The sequence below is a fragment of the Chrysochloris asiatica genome, unplaced genomic scaffold (genome assembly GCF_000296735.1).
Source record: "Chrysochloris asiatica unplaced genomic scaffold, ChrAsi1.0 scaffold00109, whole genome shotgun sequence".
NCBI classification, from domain to species: Eukaryota; Metazoa; Chordata; class Mammalia; order Afrosoricida; family Chrysochloridae; genus Chrysochloris; species Chrysochloris asiatica.
Window position 1 is genome coordinate 5390020 of NW_006408627.1, and position 24174 is coordinate 5414193.

The window sequence follows — 24174 nt, forward strand, 5'->3', positions numbered from 1 at the left end:
GATGGCACTCACCAGCAACAACAATCCTGAAAAAGGAGCCTGGTAGCACAGCAGTTAAGCAGTCAGCTGCTAACCATAACATCAGCAATTGAAACCCACCAGCCATTCCATAGCAGGAAGACCTAGCAATCTGCTTCTGTAAAGATTTACAAGTTTAGAAATCCTAAGGGGGCAGTTCTGCTCTGATACATATGGGGTTTCTATGAGATAGAAGCATCCTGGCAGTAGGTTTGCTTGGATTTTGTTTGTTTTTTAACCCATGAAGATACAACAGCAAATGATTAATACCAATTAAAAAATAATAATAATAATTTAATATGCTTTTAGCCATAATTATGGCAATACACAAAGTACTGTCTTATGGAAATAATAAATATTTCCTTCAAATGAATCTGCGTTTCATCTATAAGCATTTTTTAAAGTATTGCTCACGTAACAAAAATCGCTGTTTCCACAGAAATTCTTCGAATGTCTGTTTATCAAGAATAAGGCAAGAATCTAAGAAGCAATGTAGAAATGATGGCAACACACCAAATGTATAAGAAATAGGATATGGTACTAACTCATAAAAAAGAAGATACTTAGAAATGGTGAAATTCACCAATACAAGGATTATAACACATACACATGTCTTTAAGCATTCGTAAATTTTAAGACTATAAAATGGTTCTGGTTCTGCTAACTAGGAGAAGTTAGCTAATATGGAAACTCTTGCATCATAAAATTCTAGATGTTCCGGGTAATCTGTAACAACAACAAAATAAATACTAATGTATAGCTGAACTTGCATTTAAAAATGAAAGCTGTAGTTTTATTTAGCTAGTAAAGAAGGTCAATCTGTCTCCGAAAAGTACAGCCAGAATGGTCCTTAAAAGTAAGAGGGATGAGTCCCTGGAGAAGGACATCATGCTTGGTAAAGTGGAGGGTCAATGAAAAAGAGGACATTCCACACATATATGGATTGTCACAATGACAACTGCAATGGGTTCAAAAGCAACAACAATTGTGAGGCTGGCATATGACTGGGTAGTGTTTTGTTTTGTTGTGCATAGGGTCGCTATGAGTCAGAACCAACCTAAAGATTAGAAAAGTCAGCCCATCAGGGAAAACTCCCTTCTAAGACTGAAATTCAAAGGGAAAAGACAAGCAGTCTTTTTGATGACCACCCTAGTGAATGTAAGTGGGGGAAATGTAGAATGAAGAAATGGGCTAAGTTTGGCCATGTTCCATTGATACCCATTGACCTTGAAATGAGAGAGAGAAAAGGAAGAACTGGATAGTCTGAAGTTTAGGGAGCTGTGTGAACTCCTGAGTCCATGGGCCCTGGCTTAGCCAGTGGGGGCTAGAGCTGAGGGTGAAGCAACCAGCTGGTCTGAAGTGTGAAGAGACATTTGTGAACTCCCAACCTTACAGATAGTACCCGTTTGACCTAGCTTGGATGACTAGCAGATCAGAACTCAATCAGAGGAAGATAAAGAAGTTTGATACTGTGAGCAAGCATAAATTACTACACTTTGATGAACTGCACTTTTGTTTATCAATGCAGTTGCTTAAAATTCCAATTGAAATGGAAGAATTTTCATAGCAGTAATCAAGCTTGTTTCCTCAGTGCACTGGGTTGATAGGGCTAGGCAATTTAGACATTGGTTACCAAAAATGGAGGCTATAAAAGCATGACTGACTTACAAGTTTTCATGAGTGTGTTTAGTTGCAGAATTAAGAGGTGAGGTAGAATCCCCACTGAATAATTTTTTGTTTGTTTTGTCCAGATGTATCAGGTGAGAGGACAGGTGGAATGATGGCGAAGGGAATTTATGATTCATTGTGAGTAATTATTAGCAGGATTAATTGCATGTGTCACAACTATAATTGTAGATGTGTAACTAAAAGGGTGAGTGGTTATTCTTTCATTTTAGGAACGGAGGACTCCAGGACCATCAAGAATTAAGAGCATGAGTGGAGCATGAGATCCTATTCAGAAAATCAATGACAGAGATGATGTCTTGCAAAATATCCCCTTTAAACATTTCAATGAACATATATTTTCTGTTTTGTATGTGTACATCAAAAAAAGAAAGAAAGAAATAGAGAAAAATAAGAACTGGATGGTGTCTGGCTACCTTTACTGAGCATATTGATCAATTGGTCAAAGATTCCATAGAAATATCCTAATAAAAAAGGAGGGAAGTAAGAAAAAAAAATCTATCTGTGAAATCAAATGGACAATTGCATCTTGAAAGATTACATAGAAAACGGTAGGGGACAGTGAGTTTATGTTAATTGAGGAGAAACAACTCAGAGAGGAGAGTAAGGATGGTTGCACAATGTAATGTAATCAATATCACTTAATTGTACATGTAGAAGCTGTTGACTGATCTAGGTTCTCACTAAATTGTATGTGTAGAAACTGCTGGCCTGGTGCGTGTACTGCTATACATTCAGAAAAATAGCAAAATAAAAGTGAAAAGGAAAACTGTCAGTGGTCTGCTGAAACTGGTTCTTACCAGCTTGCAAAAACTGATTGCGCACATCGCTTCCCAACTCCATGTTTGGTGAAGTTGTTTTGGTAGTTTAAAATGAACAGTAGTGGAAATATTTACACCATTTGTTGCTGTTTTTGTTAAGTGCCATTGATTCAGTCCCAACCCATAGCAACCCTGGATAGGGTTTACAAGGAGCAACTGGTGAGCTTGAACCACTGACATTGCAGTTCAAATGGCTTTGCAGTCTGGCTCATTAATCCACAGCGCCACACCAGGACTCCATTTACACCACGGAAATTGGCAAATGCTACTATTCAGAGCACTGTTTTTCCAAACAGCTAGGGATTAAACACTTACTAACATACAACTGAAAGTTATCAAGCATATGAAAGAAGAAACCACAAGATAAGTCACAATTAAAAATATAGAAATATCACATGAAAAACAAATGCCATAAATGAGAATCAGTAGACACTACAGAAAATTAAATTAAAAGGAAGTATTAGCACCACAAGAACTTCACATGATGAAAAACAACTGGAAAGTGCCTTAGTAAGAATATTGAGAACAATTCAAGAGTCAGAATAAGGGATAATATAAGGAATAAGAATTCTGGTGTGGCTGTTCTAACGTATCAGCACTTCTAGGAAACCATATACAGGATCTCTATGAGTCAGAATTGACTCTGCAACACTTAACAACAACAATAAGCTAAACAGAAAAAATGAACTAATGAAATAAATTTTAAAAAAAACTCACATGAATTTAGCACAGAATAATAAGACATCAAAAATATGAAATACTGATAGATATATAAAAAATAAAATGAGAATAAAATATATCTAAAGATTATTTCAGAATGGAAAAAGCAAATAAATAGAACAGGCAAGATCCAATATTTGAAGTTATAATGAATTTATAGTCTCCTGGTTGCTGAAAACTGGTGGAATAATTTGTACTAAGTCCTCATCAGAGTAAATAAGAATAAATCAATGTCTAGAAACACAAAGGAGAAATGTAGAACACCCAAAATAGTGATAAAATCTTAGAACCCCTAGAGATAAGACTCAACATTTCTCTGAAAGAACATTCAGATTGAATGAAATTGATGGGCATAAAATAAAGCATCATTTTTTTTAAGCGTTACTTTATAAATCAATTCATTTTAACCTTAAAATAGAACCATTATTATGAGGACAACAAGATAGACAAACAAACAAATAGACTCTAAATAAGTCAGCTTAACATCAATATATCATAAAAAGTATGACTCAGAATCAACTCAACAGTACACAACAACAAAATTCTCTGGTTTGGATGACACAAAATTTCTAATTTTGATGGTAAAAATAGCATGATTTATAATGCAATTATTTACTATACATTCCAATGGAGTTTAAAGATTATTTCAACCAATAAAAGAGTTAGGCAAGATTCCTGGATAGAAAATCAATAGTTTCTTATTACATATATACAAAAATACTTTGTTGTTAGGTGCCATTGAGTCAGTACTGACTCATAGCAACCCTATATACAACAGAACGCAACACTGCCTGATCCTGGGCCAACCTCATATTTGTTGTCTCGCTTGAGCCCACTGATGCTGCCACTTTGCCAATCCATCTTGCAGGGGATCTTCCACTTTTTCTCTGACCTTCCACCTTACCAAACATGATATCCTTCTCCAGTGACTGGTCCTTCCTGACAATATGTTCGAAGTATGAAAGACAAAGATTGGTACAATGTATATGTTGTTGTTATGTGCCACGGAGTCGGTTCTGACTCATAGCAACCCTCAATAGATTTTATGAGGATACAAATCTTTATGCGAGCAGAAAGCTTCTTTCTCCCCCAGAACAGCTGGTAGTTCCGAACTGCTGACCATGAGATTAGCAGCCTGATTCGTAACCACTATGCTACCAGAGCTCCATACAATACATATTTGTTGTTATGTGCCATGGAGTCGGTACTGACTCAGAGCAACCCTGTACAGGGTGTCTGAGGCTGTAAATCTTTACGGGAGCAGAAAGCCTCATCTTTCTCCCGCGGAACAGCTGGTAGTTTCAAACTGCTGAACGTGAGATTAGCAGCCCAATTCGTAACCACTTCGCTACCAGAGCTCCTTACAATACATATGTTGTTCTTGTTGTTAGATGCCATAGAGTGGGTACTGACCAATAGCGACCTTATGCGCAGCAGAACGAAACACTGCCCAATCCTTGGCCAACCTCACTACTACTGCCACACTTGAGTCCACTGATGCTGCCACTTGGTCAATCCATCTCGTTGGAGGTCTTCCTCTTTTTATCTAACCTTTCACCTTACCAAACATGATATCCTTCTCCAGCGACTGGTCCCTCCTGACAATATGTCCAAAGTATGGGAGACGAAGTTTGGCCATCTTGGCCTCTAAGGAGCACTCTGGTTGCATTTCTTCCAAAATGGATCTATTGGTTCTTTTGGCAGCCCATGGCACTTTCAATATTCTCCTCCAACACCATAACTCAAATAAATCAATTCTTCTAGGGTCTTCCTTATTCACTTTCGCATGAGGTTATTGAAAACACCATGGTTTGGGTCAAGTGCACCTTAGTCCTCAAGCTAACATCTGTGCTCTTCAACACTTTAAAAAGGTCTTGTGTAGCAGATTTGCCTAATGCAATACGTTGTTTGATCTCTTGACTGCTGCTTCCGTGAGTGTTGATAGTTGATCCAAGAAGAATAAAGTCCTTGATAACGTCAATCTTTTCTCTGTTGATACAAATGTTGTTTATTATTCCAGTGGTGAGGTTTTTTTTATTTTTTTATTTTTTTTTTACACTGAGATGTAATTCATACTGAAGGCTGTGCTCTTTGATCTTCATCTGTAAATGTTTTAAGTCCTCTTCACTTCAGCAAGCAAGGTTGTATCATCTGCATATCACAGGTTGTTACTGAGTCTTCCTACAATCCTGATGCCACATTTTTCTTCAAATAACCCAGTGTCTCAGATTATTTGCTCAGCATACAGGTTGAATAAGTATGGTGAAAGAATACAACCTTATCTCACATGTTTTTTAATTTTAAAACATTCAGTGTTCCCATGTTCTGTTCAAACAACTGCCTCTTGGTCTAGGTATAGGTTTCTCATGAGCACAATTAAAAGTTCTGGAATACTCATACTTCGCAATGTTGTCCATAGCTTGTCATGAGCCCCACAATCAAAAGCCTTTGTGTAGTCAATAAAGCACGGGTAAACATCTTTCTGATATTCTTTGCTCTTAGCCAAGATCCATCGGACATCAGCAATGATATCCCTCATTCCACAGCCGCTTCTGAATCCAGCTTGAACCTCTGGAAGTTTTCTGTCAATATATGATTGCAACCGTTTCTGCATTACCTTTTGCTAAAGGTAATACAATACATATACAGGGGTGAATTTCCCATTCATTAAAATTCCTGTTCATGTCCACTGCTAATGACAACATTGAGCATCAACATGAAATGATTCTGTTGAATAGACTAGTGACAGTGGACTATGTGGCAAATCAATTGCAAATTAGCCATGGCTCTGCCTATGAAATAATCCACAACAGACTTGTATTTCATAACTCTGCATGAGATGGGTATTGAAACAACTCAGAGAAAAACATAAACAGAAGCATTTGGACATCTGCAAACAAAATTTGGACCAATATTAGAAGGAAGGTAAAAGTTTCTTAAAAAAACACTTGTTATTGGTGAGGAGTCATGGATTTATCACTATGAGCCTGAGAGTAAACAGTAGAGTATGGAATGGAAACATCCTTAATTGCCAATCTAGAAAAAGTTCAAAAGTCAGCCATTAGCTGAAAAATTGGCTTATAGTTGTCTGGGATTCTGAAGGGCCAGTACTGGAAGAGTATCAGGAAAAAGGTTCAACGTTCAACAATGCTCCTTCCAGTGAGATGCTCACTGAAGAATTGAAGTCTAAATTTCCAATTAAACACAGAGCACATCCCCACACCTCTGTCTAAACTGTTGACACTCTGCAAAAACTTCCTTTTGAGGTATTAAAGCATCCTCCTTATAGGCCTGATCTTGCTCCATTGGACTTTCACCTGTTTGGTTCTCTGGAAGCAGCTCTTGGAGAATAAAAACTCACCTCTGATGAAGCAGTCAATACAATGGTGCAATCATGATTCTCAGCTCAGTTGAAAGCATATTTTAATAAGGGAATATGAAAGCTTGTTGACAGATGGACAAAGTGTATTGAAAAGCAAGGAGATGATGTCAAAAATGATGTATTTGTCTTATTTAAAGTTGATTAAAGTAAATTCTACATCCTGAGTGTGGGTAATTTTTGACTCACCCTCTTATGATTTGCCCTTAGAAGAAAACTGATTAGCATTAGAATTGTTAGCAAGAAAGAACAGGGACAGCCAACAAGATTGTTAAGTATGCAAAAATATTCTCAGTAGGACAATCACTTAATAAGCAATTGGCAAGGGCATAGGAGCCCTGTGAATCAGATCCCAAAAAAGGAAAGTAATATGTGTACACCTGTTAGGGAGCAAAAGAGAGACAACAGAAAGGAAATGGTTTCAGTTTTTTTTATATAATCATGTTTGTGTGAGAAAGCCCAAGGCACTGGAGTCCTGGTGTGGCGCTGTGGGTTAATGCGCCAGACTGCAAAACGGTTTGAACTGCAAGGTACACAGTTCAAGCTTACCAGCAGCTCCTCTGAAATACTATACAGGGTCGCTATGGGTCAGAACTGACTCAACGGTACTTAACAACAACAACAACAGACCCTGTGTTCTTTTTCTTATCCTAACTTGATGAGGTTACCATAGTTAAGAAAAATGGAGAGGGAATTGTATATGGTGAAGCTCTTTGCATATTTTGTTAAAATGTGAACTGGAAAAGACAGCCAACATCTATTAAAATATGAACTGAAAAAGACAGTGGTCATAAAAACTATAGTCTGTGAGCTACCCTGAGGTAATCTGTCATCACATTGGAAGTTAGGGCTGCTGGAGTGTGGTGTAGCAGGATATCACTCAAAGTTAGATGGCAGTGAAAAACAATAAAAGCCAGAAGTTAGTTGTTATGGATTGAATTGAGTCTCCTCCAAATATGTGTTGGAATTCTAATCCCTGTACCTGTGCATGTAATCCCATTTGGAATTAAGGTTTTCTTTGTTATATTAATAAATCCATGTTCGGGTAGGGTACAGTGCAAACCTCATCACTTATGAGTTATAGTTGTTGCTGTTGTCAAGTGCCATCGAGTCTATTCCGACCCATAGCGACCCTGTATAGAGCTTCCGAGGAGCAGCTGGTGAGCTTGAACCACTGACCTTGCAGTTCAAATGGCTTTGCAGTCTGGCGCATTAACCCACAGCGCCACACCAGGACTCTGTAAGAGCTGTTAAACACAGCAGCAAACATAAATGGAGGAAGACAGTTATCACACAAGGATGACCAAACACCAGGACTACAGAAACTGAGAAAGGCAACTTCCTGCCAACAGAGACAGCCTTCTGTGATAGCCAGTGCCCTGAGTTCAGACTTCCAGCCTTCTAAACTGAGCAAATAAACTTCTCTTCTTTAAAGCCACACATTTGTGGTAAAGGAACTCTGGTAGTGAAGTGGTTTCAAATTGGGCTGCTAACCTCAAGCTCAGCAGTTTGAAACTACCAGCTGTTCCGAGGGAGAACAGTGAAGTTTTCTGCTCCTGTAAAGATTTATAACCTCGGAAGCCCTATACAGGGTAGCTATGAGTTGGAACCAACTCCATGCCACATACTACTAACTAAGTACTAGCCCTGGTAACATGGTGGATTATGAGCTGGACTGCTAATTGCAAGATCAGAAGTTCTAATCTACAAGTCACTTCACAGGAGAAAAATGAGGCTTTTACTCCCATAAAGATTTACAGCCTTGGAAATCCTATATAGGGTTGCTATGAATCAGAACATAGCAACACAATCAACCACCATGATCTAACATTAATGAATAACAAATTGACTTGAATAAAAGAAAAATATGCAGTTATGGGACCAATAAATCTGTGTTGTAAGAGGTACTGCCTGAATGTTTCTTGTTGTTGTTGTTAAGTGCCATCGAGTGGGTTCTGACTCATAGCGCTCCTGTAGAGGGTTTCTGAGGAGTGGCTGGTGAGCTTGAACTGCCAACCTTGTTGTTCAAATTGACCTTGCAGTCCAGCACATTAACCCACATAGTCACACCAGGATTCTGACCGCTTCTTAGAAGGATGGCAAGTAAGAATTCATTTATCTCATGTATTTTGAATATGTTCTCACGGAGGACCAGTCACTGAAAACAACATCATGCTTGGTAAAGTAGAGGGTCAAAGACAAAGGAGACGACCCTTCAACGAGACGGACTGACATAGTGGGTGTAACAATGGATTCGAACATACAAACAGTTTTGAGGCTGGCAAAGGACTGAGCAGTATTTCTTTCTGTAGTTCATGAGTCAAAACCAACTCAATAGCACTTAACAAGAACAACATGGATGGTCATAACCAAACCATAGTAACACAGAAAAGTTGAACCTATCTTAGAACACAAAACAGTCATCAAAATGTAAATCCAAAGGGATCTGGTATATTAAATGAAAATCAGAACAATAGCAATGGCAATGAGTTGTTTGAGTTTATACAACCATTGTGGTTAAGTTAATTCTGACTCATGATGACCCTATAATGGGACAGAGTGGAATTGCCTGATAGGATTCCCAAGGCAGTAAAATATGATGGGAGCTGACTGCCACATCTTTCTCCCATGGAGCAGCTGGTGGGTTTGAACTGCCAACCTTTCACTTAATTGCAGGGCACTTAATCACTAAACCATTAGAGCTTCTGGTTAGTATGTTGTTGTTGTGATGTGCCGTGGAGTCGATTCCGACTCATAGTGACCCTGAGTAGGGTTTCTGAGGCTGTAAATCTTTACAGGAGCAGAAAGCCTCATCTTTCTCCCGCGGAACAGCTGGTAGTTTCTAACTGCTGACCTTGCGGTTTGCAGCCCGATTCGTACCCACTACGCTACCAGAGCTCCTTTAGTAGGAGTATAAAAATCCCTTTCTTTTTCTACAACCTTGTTAAAAATTGCAAAAACATAAAAAATTTCCTAATATAAACTTGTTGAGCTTGGTAAATTTCTTGATATAAAGACAGTCATGTTATGGTCAGAGAAAAAGAGGAAGACCTCCAACAAGATGGATTGGTCAAGTAGCAGCATTGATGGATTCAAGTGTGGCAACAATAGTGAGGTTGGCCCGGGATCAGGCAGTGTTTCATTCTGCTGTGCATAGGGTCGCTATGGGTCAGTACCGACTCAATGGCACCTAACAACAACAACAGCGTTATTGCTGTGTTGTATCCCATACTGAAGGCTGTGATCTTTTATCTTCATTAGTATTTTAAGTCCTCTTTGCTTTCATAATCAAGACTGTATCATAGGCATATTGCAGGTTGTTAAGTCTTCCTCCAATCCTGATGCCACGTTTTTCCTCATGTAAACCAGTTTCTTGGGTTATTTGCTCAACATACAGATTGAATAAGTATGGTGAAAGAATACAACCCTGGCACACACATTTCCTAATTTTAAACCATTTGGTGTTCCCTTGTTCTGCTCAAGCAGCTGATTCTAGGTCTATGTACAGGTTCCTCATGAGCACAATTAAGTGTCCCAAAATACTCATACTTTTCAATGTTGTCCATATTTTGTCATGATCCCCACAATCAAACATCTTTGTGTAATCAGTAAAGCACAGGTAAACATTTTCCTGGTATTCTCTGCTTTCAGGCAAGATCCATTTGATGTCAACAATGATATCCCTCGGTCCATGTCATCTTCTGAATCTGGCTTGAGCCTCTGTCAGAATTTCACCTATACATACTACACCAAAGAAGCTCTCACACAATGTGAAAGAAGGGTTAATGTTTATTATCACTCATTTTTTAACAGTGAAAAAGTCAACAAAATCAAATGGACCACGTTGAGGAGAATAAACACACTAGTCTACTCATGAAGCAAAGCACAGCATTCACACTGAATACAATTAATCAACATATAACAACATGGATAAATGTCAAAAACCATGTTAAGAACATATTTAAAATAATATTACTGATTTGAGCATTCATATGCAATTAAACACAAAACAATAGTACATATTGTTAACCGATAAATTAAAAATATGTTTGGATTATGCTAACCAGCCTCAGAAAAGTTTATGGAGAGAAAGGATGGAAGATACTTTAGTATAATTAAGTATGAAAACTTAATTATATCTTTTAAAAAATGAACTCCTTGAGAAAAATAATACATACATATGCATATATGCTAAATAAATATAAGGGAGCTTTAAAGCATTCATTGAAATTTTTTATTATCTTTTAATTCAATTTTTCCATGAGCTTTTTGAAGCTCCCTCTCTAGTAATGTAGTGGTTATGAATCGGGCTGCGAATGTCGAGGTCAGCAGTTCAAAACTACCAGCGATTCCATGGGAGAAGGATGAGGCTTTCTGCTCCCATAACAATTTACAGCCTCAGAAACCCTGTACAGGGTCGCTATGAGTCAGAACCGACTCCACGGCACATAACCACCAACAACAACATATAAATCTCTTATGTAGTAAATGAGTTTTAAAATTTTTTTATTACTTTTATATATTTATGTCTTTGGAATATTTCATGATTAAAAACTATAAAATTTATGTGGCACTGTCTGATAAGCACCGGACTGCTAACCACAAGGCTGATGATTCAAATCCACCAGCCACTCAATGGAAACTCTATACAGGGTCGTTATTAATCAGAAACCAATTCAACAGCATTTAACAACAACAACAAACTACTTTAGAGTTGTCTATTTCTTTTTTCAGTTCTATAAGAGTTTGATTTATGTATTTTGAGGCTCTTCCATTAGGGGCATAGGTATTTATTATGCTATTGTGTTCCATGGACCCTTTAATCATGAGATAATGTCCTTCTTTCGTTCTTACATTGGTTTTTGCCTTACAGTCTATTTTATCAGAAATTAATATTGTAACTCCTGTTCATTTTTGATGACCATTAGCTTGATGTATTTGTTTCCATCCTTTGATTTTTAATCTACTTTTATCTTTGTATGTAATGTGTGTCTCTTGTAGACAGCATATTGAAGGGTCCTGTCTTCTTATCCATTCAGCTACTCTCTGTCTCTTGACTAGTACATTTAAATCTACTGATGTTGAGTGTAATTTTGGATGGATATGAATTAGTTGACGTCATTTTATTGTATCTATTTTTGCAGTGTTGTTGTTTTCTTTGTTCCAGATCTTTTTCTCTGCGGAGTTCATTTTGTGTGTTGATTCTCTCGTTAATTCTAGACTGATGTTTTAATGTTTACAAAATATCCAAGGTTTTCACTTTGCTTGATTTGATGTGAAGGTGCATTTTCTTTGTGGTTACCCTGTAATTTATTAATTTCTTCCCCAATTTAAAACTGTCTTTTTTACTTGAAATCTAGTTGACCTCCAATCATTTGGAATTTTGTAACTGTAATTTCCCTTTTTTTTTTTTTTTTGCTTTGAGTTGTCTTAATTATAAATTGACATCTCTGACACCCTCTCTGACCCTATTTTCAGTCTTATACATTTGTTTTTCACCACTCATCTGTTAGTTTCTCATACTGTGGTGGCTTTCATGTTGCTGAGATGCTGGAATCTATACCACAAGTATTTGGACAATTGTGGAGAATGAGTGTTCTGGGATACTTAATTGTGCTCATGAAGAACCTGTACAGATCAAGAGGCAGTTGTTCCAACAGAACAAGGGGACACTGTTTTTAAATGCCATGAGTTGGTTCTGACTCATAGTAACCATGTATAGGGTTTCTGAAGAGTGACTGGTGAGTTTGAACTGCTGACCTCAAAATTCAAACCGACCTGGAGGTTAAGAGCTTATCCTAAGGAGCCCCACCATGAGTCCAAGGGGACACTGAATGGTTTAAATTTAGGAAAACTGTGTGCTAGTGTTATATTTTTTCACCTTATTTATTTAATCTCTTTGCAAATCAAATGATCCTGGATTATGAAGAACTTGCATCAGGATTGGAGAAAGACTCAACAATCTGAAATATGCACATGATACAAACTTGCTTGCTGAAAGCAAAGAGGAATTAAAATTTTTACTGATGAAGATCAAAGATCACAATTTTCAGTATGGATTGTATCTTAATGTTAAGAAAAAAAAAACCCTCACCACTGACCAACAAATAAAATAATAAACGGAGAAAAGAATAAAGTTGTCAAAGACTTCATTTTACTTGTATCCATTATTAACCATGGAAGCAGCAGTCAAGAAATCTAACGACTTATTGCATTAGGCAAATCTGCTGCACAAGATCTCTTTAAAGTGACCAAGAACAAATATGTAAGTTTAAGGACTAAGGTATACCTGACTTATGGTATTTGCAATAACCTCCTATACACATTAAAGTTGGACAGTGAATAAGAAAGACCATAAAAAAAGTGGATACATTTGAGCTATGGTGTTGGAGAAGGATATTAAAAGTACCATGGCTGTCAGAAGAATAAACAAATTTATGTTGGAATAAGTACAGCCAGAATGCTCCTTAGAAGCCAGGATGGCCTGACTTTGTCTCATATTTCAGACATCTTATTAGGAGGTACCAGTCCCTGGAGAAGGGCATCATGTTAGGTAAAATTGAGGGTCAACAACAACAAAAAAGGAAGCCTCCCCAATGAGATGGATTGACACAGTGTCAGCAACAATGGACTCAAGCTTTTCAATAATTGTGAAGCTGACACAGGACCAGGCAGTGGTTAATTCTGTTGTGTATAAGCTTGCTATGAGTTGGAACTGACTTGATGGCACTTAACAACAACAACAACAAAGTTTGTTTTAATTTGGATACTTCTATATCTGAATTCCTGGTATGGCACTGAAGGATCAGTACTGGACTTGGAATCACAAGGTCAGCAGTTCAAACCAACCAGGGTTTCCTCAGAAAACTTAGGATTGCTATGAGTCAGAATTGACTGCAAAAACAACAACAACATATCTGGATTGAATTCTGGATGGTATGTTGCAGACCGTGCAGACCAGGTCAGAAGTTCGAGGCCCTGTGGGCCCAAGTGTTGCAGACCATACAGGCCGCAGGCTCTGAGGAACAGACTCTAGTCACCTGGCAGTCATGGCAAATTGTTTTCCATCTTAGTGTTCAGTTACGTTTATTACTAATTCCATACATGAGCCCTGATATCCACAGATAAATGTAATATTTTCCTTAAGCCGAGACTGTAAAGGTTTCAAAGGTTAAGCTTTTCTCCAAAGGATTGACTAAAAATAGTTTTGCTACTTCCCAGTTCTTTGTTCTATAGACAAAAGGACATCCTCCCTAAACCTCTTCCAGGTGCAGCCCATTCACCTGGGCGTCTCACGTCTTCCTGCAAACCTGGCTCAGGAAGCCAACACAGCGGGACTCCTCCCAAGCCTTTTGACCTTCCCTCTCACTTTCCCTCAACTGAGCTCAGGTGCTATAGATATGTTAATTGAGCTTGAGAAACCAAGTTGTGGTCATGAGATTCGAACCAGCGAAGTACGATGTAAAGTTGCCTGAATGTCGGGAGAATTACGTATGCTAGCTGTACCTTGTCTTAGTCCCTCCCAGCTTAGTGAAGCTCCTCCCCTAAATAAAACGGAGGTGCAGGCCGGCCCAGGTGTGAATTACAGCTGGCAGGTGGTGCATTACGGCTTGCAGGCCGTGCATTACAGGCATGCAGTTAGAGTGTGCTATATGGCTGACTAGGCATGCATTACTGACCAGCTAGTAAGGGGTGTGTATGGCCCGCTTAGCTAAGAAGTTTACTATGTGGGATCTTACCGCCCTCCTGGCTAATATGTTCACCATGCCTGATCTGCCGGACGCCAGTAATGCATCCACTCTGGTTTCGGGGTGTCTCTTTGTCTCTTTCTGTGTATTCTTTTGCTATCCCTATCGCCACCAGATATCCCCTCCTCGTGAACCAAACTCCCGTGTCGAGGCCGGTTCTCAACAATGGTACTGCCATACATGTTAATCTTGTATTGTTATAGACTGTTGTTGGTTCTCAGTCAAAAGGACTCATTTTATTATTTTTTATAAAGTTTATCTCATTTTTACAAATTCTTTTATGTTTATCTGGAAATTTCTGATTTCACCATCATATTTGATGGGCAGTTTTGTTGGGTATATGATTCTTGGTTGGCAATTTTTCTTTCAGAGGTTTGTATATGTCTCCTCATTGACTTCTTGCTTGCATGGTTTCTGCTGATCAAACCTTATTATTATTTCTCCTTTGTAGATAGCTTTGCATTTTTCTGTAGATGTTTTCAGGATTCTTTCCTTGTCTTAGCTTTTGGAGAGTCTGATTATGATATTTCTTGGTGACTTCCTTTTTGAGGTGTAGCTTGTTTGGAGTTTGTTCAACTTCTAGACCATTTATCTTCTCATCTTTCATGATGTCAAGGAAATTTTCTTCTAGTAGCTTTCCTTAGTTTTTGGCAACATCACCAGGGAAAAGCAATAAATGGAAAAGTAAAGTAAAAGTAAGAGAAAACCTCAGTGAGGTGGATTGCCACAGTAGCATCAACAATAGACTCAAACATGCTAACAATTATGAAGATGGTGTTGAAATGAACAACATTTTGTTCTACATCAGGTTGCCATGATGTGGAGCTCACTTGATAACAACTATCAACAATGTCCTTAGGTTTCAAAAAGATATTATCATTTCTAAGTTTGTGGGTGTGTGGTCAATCTTCTAAATGTCGTTGTTAGGTACCAGCCAGTTGCTATCAACTCCTAGCGACCCTATGCACAACAGAATGAAACACTGCCTGATCCTGGATCAACCTTATAATTGTTACGCTTGAGCCCACTGATGCTGCCACTTTGCAAATTCATCTCACTGGGGGTCATCCTCTTCATCTCTGACCCTCCACCCTACCAAACATGATCTCTTTCTCCAGTGACTGGTCGCTCCTGATAATATGTCCGAAGTATGAAAGACGAAGTTTGGTCATTCTGGCTTCTAAGGAGCACTCTGGCTGCACTTCTTCCAACATAGATCTACTGGATCTTTTGGCAGCACATGGTACTTTCAATATTCTCCTCTAACACCATAACTCAAATACATCAATTCTTCTATGGTCTTCTTTATTCACTGTCCAGCTTTCACATGCATATGAGGTTATTGAAAATACCATGACTTGGGTCAGGCACACCTTAGTCCTCAAGCTGACATCTCTCCTCTGCAACACTTTCAAAAGGTCTTGGGCAGAAGATTTGCCTAATGCAATACATCATTTGACTTCTTGGCTGCTGCTTCCATGAATGTTGATGGTTGATCCAAGAAGAATGAAGTCCTTGACAACTTCAATATTTTCACCATTGATAAGAATGTTGTTTATTGGCCCAGTGGTGAGGATTTTTGTTTTCTTTACATTGAGATGCAATCCATACCAAAGGCTATGCTCTTTGATCTTTATCAGTTGTTGTTGTTGTTGTTGTTGTTAAGTGCCGTCGAGTCGGTTCCGACCCATAGGGACCCTGTACAGGGTTTCCAAGGGTGTAAATCTTTACGGGAGTAGAAAGCCTCATCTTTCTCCCGCAGAGCGGCTGGTAGTTTAGAACTGCTGACCTTAAGGTTCACAGCCCGAAATCCTCTTGGCTTTCAGCATGCAAGCTTGTATCATCTGCATATGAAGGGTTGTTAATGAGTCTTCCTCTAATCCTGATGCCATATTTTTCTTCATATAACCCAGCTTCTTAGATTATTTGCTCAGCATCCAGGTGAATAAGTATGGTGAAAGAATACAACCCTATTGCACACCTTTCTTCATTTTAAACCAGTCAGTGTTCCCCTGTTCTGTTAGAACAACTGCCTCTTTGTCCATGTACAGATTCTTCATGAGCACAATTAAGTGTTCCAGAATACTCATACTTCGCAATGTTGTCCATAGCTTGTCATGATCCACACAAATGAAAGCCTTTGCATAGTCAATAAAGCACAGGTAAATAGTTTTTTCTGGTATTCTCTGCTTTCAGCCAAGATAAATCAGACATCGGACATGATCCTTCTAAATAGTTACTTGAAAAGTTGGTGTGCTTTTTTCAGTCCCTTAATTTACCATGAATAAGATAACATTTGTGTAACATGGAGAAAAATGCCTCATATATAGTGCTATATAGGTATTTTTGTAAATACAATTTGATGTATATGCAATCTGTATATATATATATATATTGAGTCAGTTCAGAGTCATAGCAACCCTCTACAGGGATTCCAAGGAGTGGCTGGTAGGTTTGGACCACCAACCATGTTGTTAATAACCTGTACTCATCACCAGGACAACTAAATAGCATTTCATGTCACAGAGTATCAATACAGAGCATCCGTGTTATAGAGCAATGGATCATTGATTACAAAATTTTTTAAAAAAATTACTTTTAGTATGGCAACAAGCAGTTCAATAGTTATCAATGTTCAATGTATAGACAACTACTCTTTCCCTTGGACTCCTGGTATGGTGCTCTAGGACCAGCACTGGACTGTGAACCACAAGGTCAGCAGTTCAAATCCACCAGCTGCTCCTTGGAAATTGTACCCAGGGTCGCTGAGTTGGAACTGACTCAATGGCACTTAATAGTAACAACTACAGTCTTTGACATTAACAACATATTTGGAAATGACTGAGCCAACTACTACTACTAAAAATGTACTACTTGCAATACATTTTTCATCACAAATATGGGAAAGAATATCATGTTTGGTAGGGTAGAGGGTCAAAGCAAAAGAGGAAGACCCCCAACGAGATGGATTGGCCAAAAGGCAGCATCGATGGACTCAAGCATGGCAACAATAGAGAGGTTGTCCCAGGATCAGGCAGTGTTTTGTTCTACTGTGCATAGGTCACTATGGGTCGGTACCGACTTGATGGCACCAAACAACAACAAACCTTCACTAGCTTCACATATAATTTTTAAAGCATTGAAAAGGCTCCCAGCCATTTCTATCATAAAAGTAAGTCTAAAAAAGAGCTGACTCAACAGCACATAACAACAACAACAACAAATACTGTATGGAGTTGCTATCAGTTATCTAGAAATTTAAAAGACACAGTTAGAAACATATAGCATGCAGAGACTGCCTGTGTTTATAATATATAGAATCACTTTTAATAGTAACCAATTTTTTAAAAGTTCTTTCAAATTGCCATCATATTGATTCATTGATAATTACATATTTATTCCATAAATATTTTTTAGTGGTCCAATCAGTGTTAAGCAGTGTTCTGGGTACAGTACATAAAAAAATAAATAATTGAAAAGATAAAATGCCTACATTATTACCTTTAAGGACTTACCATTAAATTAAAATATATAACTTATCATAAAGAAAATTATTATTTTTTATTATTGTAACTTTTCAAATTTTCTACAAATGGGCTTTTAAAAAATGCTTGTTTTAACTTCATATTGTTGTTGTTAAGTGCCATCAAATTGGTTCTGAATCACAGCGACCCAGTATAGGTGTTTTGAGGATTGGCTGGTGAGTTTGAACCGCTGATCTTGTGTTTCAAACCGTCCTTGTGATCCTGAACTTGTGACCCTATCCTGCAGGGTCACACCAGTACTCCATTTTGTTGTTGCTGCTATTAAGAGTTTGAACTGATAGCTTTGTGGTTTAATCCAACCTTGTGGTCCAAGGCTTTATCTCACAATGCCACACCTGGACTCTTCCCAGGATGCCATAGGTGAGTATAATAATAAACCTTAAGCAAGAAAAAACAAATCAGGCAGTTAATTTAAAAAGCAAAATGAAATCTTAATTTCACTGGACAAGTAGTATCATTTCTTTGATTATGCATCATCAGAATAACTAAGCCATTTTGTTGTTTTTAACTGCTCTTGAGTCAATTCCAATTCATAACAACCCTGTATAGGGTTTTGAAGTCTGTAAATTTGTATGGGAGCAGAAAGCCTCAGCTTTCTTCCAAAAAGTGGCTCATGGGTTCAAACCATAGATCTTATAGCTAGCAACCCAATATGTAACCCACAATACCACCAGCACCCTTGAGTTAAGTGCTGTGGATTCACTGGTGGGTTTGAAGTGCCAAACCTTGTGATTAGCAGTCCAATGCTTGTTCTACAGCACCACACAAGAACTTCCACTAAATCAATTGTTGATTTATCAAATCAAGAGCTTGAACTGCCAATCTTGCTGCTCAAAATGGTTTTGCAGTCTAGCACATTAACCTGCAGTGCCACACCAGGACTCCAACTAAGTCAATTGTTGTTGTTACTGTTAAATGCCATTGAGTCAGTTCCAAACCATAGCGACCCTGTATAGAGTTTCCAAGGAGCAGCTGGTGAACTTGAACCTCCGACCTTATGGTTCAAACCAACTTTGCAGTTCAGTGCATTAACCCACAGCGCCACACCAGGACTCTAAGTCAATTTTTGTTGTTAAGTGCCATTGAGTTGGTTCTGACCCACAGCGATCCTGTAAAGGGTTTCCAAGAAGCAGCTGGTGAGCTTGAACCGCCGACCTTGCAGTTCAAATGGCTTTGCAGTCTGGCGCATTAACCCACAGCGCCACACCAGCACTCCAACTAAGTCAACAAGGGCTATTAATTAAGTGAAATGTCAACTTGAATCATGGAGAGGTGCTGAACTTCCACAAACAAGTCCATCCCTTAAGTGATGTGAAAAAAATCTAACAATGTAATAAGAAGAATAAATTTACAGGTCACTCTCTCTTCCGGTCACTTAGCAACTGAATTAAAGTGAACAGGCCAAGAGGGAAATGACTGTTAAAAACAATTAACCACAAAGTTTGAATAGCGATAAGTTTAAAAACGAGGATGGAAGTGCAAACAACTTTACCAGGGCTGGTTTGGTGCTGTGGGTTAAAACACTGGACTGCAAGGTCCCTTTGAACTGCAAAGTCGATGGTTCAAGCTTACTAGTTGCTCCTCTGAAACCGTATACAGGGTCACTATTAGTACCAATTTGACTATTTGACGGCACTCAACAACAACAACACGTTTGTGTAAAGATATATTGTTCATTGTGCAAAACCCCAAATGCATGGTTTGCCTCTTCCTTTCCAGCTCTTTCAACCGATGTCCTGATTCCCTCTTCCTGTGGATTATTTCATGATCACACATACAAATCTAGAATTTCTTTCATTGTCTCCATCTTGGGCTCTTTCTAACTCCTGTTTTCCAGGGCAGAAATCACTTTGACCAATCCCTTTCTGCAGCCATAATTGGCACACTTTCTAGCTTATACAGCCCAATCTTTACAAATTCTAACCTAAGCACTTTACCACAAACATAAGGACTCACAAGTGCAAATGTTGTTAAGTGCCATCAAGTTCCGGCTCACAGAGACCTTGCACAACCTTGTGGGTGTGCTGTTGTACTGCCAACCTTGTGGTTCCCAGTGAAATGTTTATGCTACAGAATCACACCAGGAGTCCCTGTAATGATTGTCAAGTGTAAACGGGCACTCATTTTCTTTAACAGTGAAGCAGTCAATTTTTATAAGCCAATATATGTCAAGAATGAAAGAAGAAAAGAAGGTATTTGGGAAATTGTTCACAAAAATCCATATCACAATTCAATGTTTAAAAAGTATACTTCGAGGAGGTGAGGCTTGATGGCTGATAGGGTAGAGGTGCAGTAAAGATCTCCATCAACAATAATACAGAATATCAGGTGAAGCGGGTTCAGGGGAGGGTTCCAAAACTCTGAACCACATATGTAGGAATATTTTTAAAGTTAGAAGGCTTAAAGCTAGTAGAAAATGTAGCAGAAGCAAGAAATCTCGAACTTTCAAACCTGCCGGATTCAGAAGCCTTGAGCCAACAACTTGGGCAAGGCCAAATGGCAAGATCAAGTAAGGTAGCAAGCAGACCTGCCATAGACTAATGCCTGTTGGGAACCCTGGAGACAAAGGTGGACAATATTTTTTGTTTTATTTTGATTATTTTGGTATCTGTTCATTGGCCTCGTGCTGTCTGTACACCTCCATTCTGGTGACTAGAGGGGGTGCCAGAGCGAGTGAACACCCCCCACCCGCAACACTGGAGGGTTCTTCTAACACACATGTGCACAGATCCTCTCAGCATTTAAAGGACAGTTCCCACTTAAAACCAAATTACAGCGCAAAATGGCCACAGCCGGCCCTGAACTGTTTATTAATAGAGCAAAGGCTAGAACAAGGGTTGTGGAGTGAGAAAGACTAAACACAAAACAGACCGAAAATTAAATCCTGGGGTACAGCACAACAACCAATAGCAGCATCTTGAAATTTACCAGGTGGCCTTGAAGGCAAGAAGGTGAGAGAGGCTATTAAAGTCATTCTTATATTAGATTACAGATTTTTTTTTTTTTTTTTCCCTCTCTCCTCTATCTTTTCTGTAACCGTAGAATACAGAATCCAATCTGGTGTGGTGCTTTTTGTTTTTGCGGTTGCTGTTTTTGTTGTTGCTGTTGTTGTTCCCCCTTTTACCTTTAGGGGGCTCTTTCTCTCCCTGTATTACCCAAAAAGAGACAGCAATTGCTGCCATATAGTCAAGCTACAATCACACCCTATAAAACCCCACAACCCAGGCAAGAACCAATACCAACTGTCATACACCAGGGAGGTAGACAACACCTGTGAAGTTACTCTGAGTTAAATAGTTAGGCAGGTTTGCATGGGCTAAGCAGGACAGAGGTAAATAATGATGTACGCACAACCTTAGAACAACAGGGCTCTGGGATACAGGGATAGATGCACGGTTGGAATGGGGAAAGGGGGGAAATAATGTTAAGATGCTTGGCTGTCTTTTGAATCTTGGTTTCCCTGGCATACCATTGTAAAACAGGCACTTGAGGGGGCAGAAAGGAATAGCCAGAAATATCACCATATAAAGCTTGTAAGTCCTCTTCAGCCTATAACTGATTGGAATACCTAACATGGAGCTACAACTTGCCAAGTGAAGGAGGCTTCTTGTGGAGCCTTTGCATTGCCTAAAACCATAAGTGGAATGCTGAACCCCATCCAGAATTTTCTGAGGTGGGAAATCTCCACTTGAAAGGACAAACAGACCAGCCTGGAGTGGTTATGAGAACAGAAAATAGTTCTTGAAAGAAAGACCAACAGGAAAAATACAAAACAATAATGGCAGTCTGACTGACTATTAAAAGAACAAGCAAGTTGCTCACCTAGGAGACAACAAGGCAAGTGGTCAGGTCCCCTCAGGGCAAAACCCCTTCCAAGACTAAGATTCAAGGAGAATACACAAGCAGGCATGTGGTCTGACTGGTGGTCATGTTGGTCATCGATAAGGGGAAGTGAGGGGAAAATAGCAATGAAGGTGTGAGCTAAGTCCAACTACATCCAATAGACTCCTGTGAAACTGGGTGGAGACCTAGTTGGCCAGTAGTGTGGCAAGACCTGTGGACTCCTAGGCCCTGAGAAAGTGACATAGCCACAAAGGACTAGAGTGGAGAGTGAAGTATCCAGCTGATTAGAAGAGAGGGCATATGCACAAGGACACCCACCCTTGCAGATAATACCCACTTGACCTGGCTTGAATGGCTGGATGATCAGAACTCCACCAGAAAAAGAAAGAAGAGGAAAAATAGAGTAATCTGATACAATTTGATGAACTTGACCTACATCTATGGATGCTGTAGCTCAAAGAGGGAACAAATCTTTACAGCAAGGATCATTCCTTAGTACACAGGATAGACAAGGATGGGTAAGTTGGACATTGGCTACCCAAAATGGGATGGGGGAGGGCTACAAAGGCAAGAAGTGACTGGCTTACAAGCTTTCAAGAGGGAGACTAGATCCAGAAAGCGTGGAGGAAGGTCGAATCTCCACTAAATTGTATCCAATCTGTCTGAGCGGGGCTGATGAAAGGAGATGGGAATAGGGCTCTTGTGATACAATAGTGAATAACTGTTATCAGGACTGACTGTGAGGGTTGGAAATTTTAAGATAGATGTTTTGTAGCAAAAGAAGGGTAGTGAATGACTTTGCATTCCAGAGGCAGAGGTCCCTGGGACCATCAAGAAAGAAGAGTAGAGTGCGGGAACCTACCTAGAGAAACAGTGACACCAAAGATGGAGGCAGAGACGATGACATGGAGAGAGGAGCAGCTGGGGACTCTAATCCCAGAGACAGAAAGGGGCTGTGTGCTGATGACCGAGGGGCAGTTTTGCGGGGTATACCCTTTAGTTGGTTGATTATGCATGGAGGGGATTTTAATCATGGCAATGAAATGCTATATGATAGGATAAATGTAAAGCTAATGTTCTCCCATGTAAACTATCACATAATTCACAATAAAAACTGAAAAAAAAGAATACTTCAAACAGGATAAGCTAGAAATTCACGTAAGGCCAAGTTTCCTTTGTCTTTTAGCCTATTGTTGTTAGATGCTGTCTCATTGGTTCTAACTCATAGTGACCTTATGCACAACAGAATGAAACACTGCTCAGTCCTGTGCCAATCTCACAATTGCTGCTACATTTGAGCCCATTGCAGTTGCCACTGTACCAATCCATCTCATTGAAGGGCTCCCTCTTTTTTGCTGACCCTCTGCTTTACCAACCATGATGTTGCTTTTCAGGGACTGGTCCCTTCTGGTAGAATGTCCAAAGTATGAGAGATGAAATTTTGCCATCCTGGTATCTAAGGCTAAGGAGCATTCTGGCTTTACCTCTTCCAATACAGATTTGTTGTTTTTTTCTGGCAGTTGATGTTGTTGTTGTTGTTATGTGCCGTGGAGTTGCTTCCGACCCATAGAGACCCTGTACGGGGTTTCCAAGGCTGTAAATCTTTACAGGAGCAGAAAGCCTCATCTTTGTCCTACGGAACAGCTGGTAGTTTCAAACTGCTGACCTTGTGGTTCGCAGCCTGATTCATAACCACTATGCTACCAGAGCTCCTTATGACACTTTTAGTTGCCATGTTGATGGCACTTTTAATATTCTTCTGCAACACCAAAACTCAAATGTATCCATTCTTCTACAATCTTTCTTATTCATTGTCCATTTTTCACATGCATATGAGTCTACTGAAAATACCATGGCTTGGGTCAGGTGCACCTTGGTCCTCAAACTGACATCTTTGCTCTTGAACACAGCAGATTTGCCTAATGCAATATGTCTTTTGATTTCTTGACTGCTGCTTTTAGCCTTTGTTGTTGTTTTTCTTAAGTGCTGTTGAGTCAGTTCCAACTTACAGCCACCTAGTATAGTGTTTTCAAGGAGTGGCTAATGGGTTTGAACTACAGATCTTGTGATTAGCAGTCTAGTGCTTATCCTAGAGCACCATACCAGGACTCCTAGATGCAGTGAAGATTTCAAAATATTTTTTCTTATAAAAATGTGCCTATTATTTTATGAAAGACAGAAATATGCATTAATATTGTTTTGAATATTCTGTCAGCCCATCAGCTTCTCAGGAAAAAGATGAGGCTTTCTGCTCCTATAAAGCTTTATAGCCTTAGAAACCCTAAACAGGGTTTCTATGCATTAGAACCAACTTGACAGCAGTTAACAACATTGTTTTGAAATTATTAAAAAGACTAGCAAACTTGATCAAATAACCCTTGGTCTTTCTGAGCAAGGTAATTTATTTATTGCTG

The 24174-nt window shown here is 39.1% G+C and overlaps 1 protein-coding gene and 1 pseudogene across 3 annotated transcripts in view; one reads left to right on the plus strand and one right to left on the minus strand.

The window, feature by feature from the left end:
• Window positions 1–24174, minus strand: part of MAPK10 (mitogen-activated protein kinase 10) — a 513930-nt gene that overhangs the window by 228347 nt on the left and 261409 nt on the right. The gene's annotated exons all lie outside the window — the stretch shown is intronic.
• Window positions 14323–24174, plus strand: part of LOC102811399 — a 58872-nt pseudogene continuing 49020 nt past the window's right edge.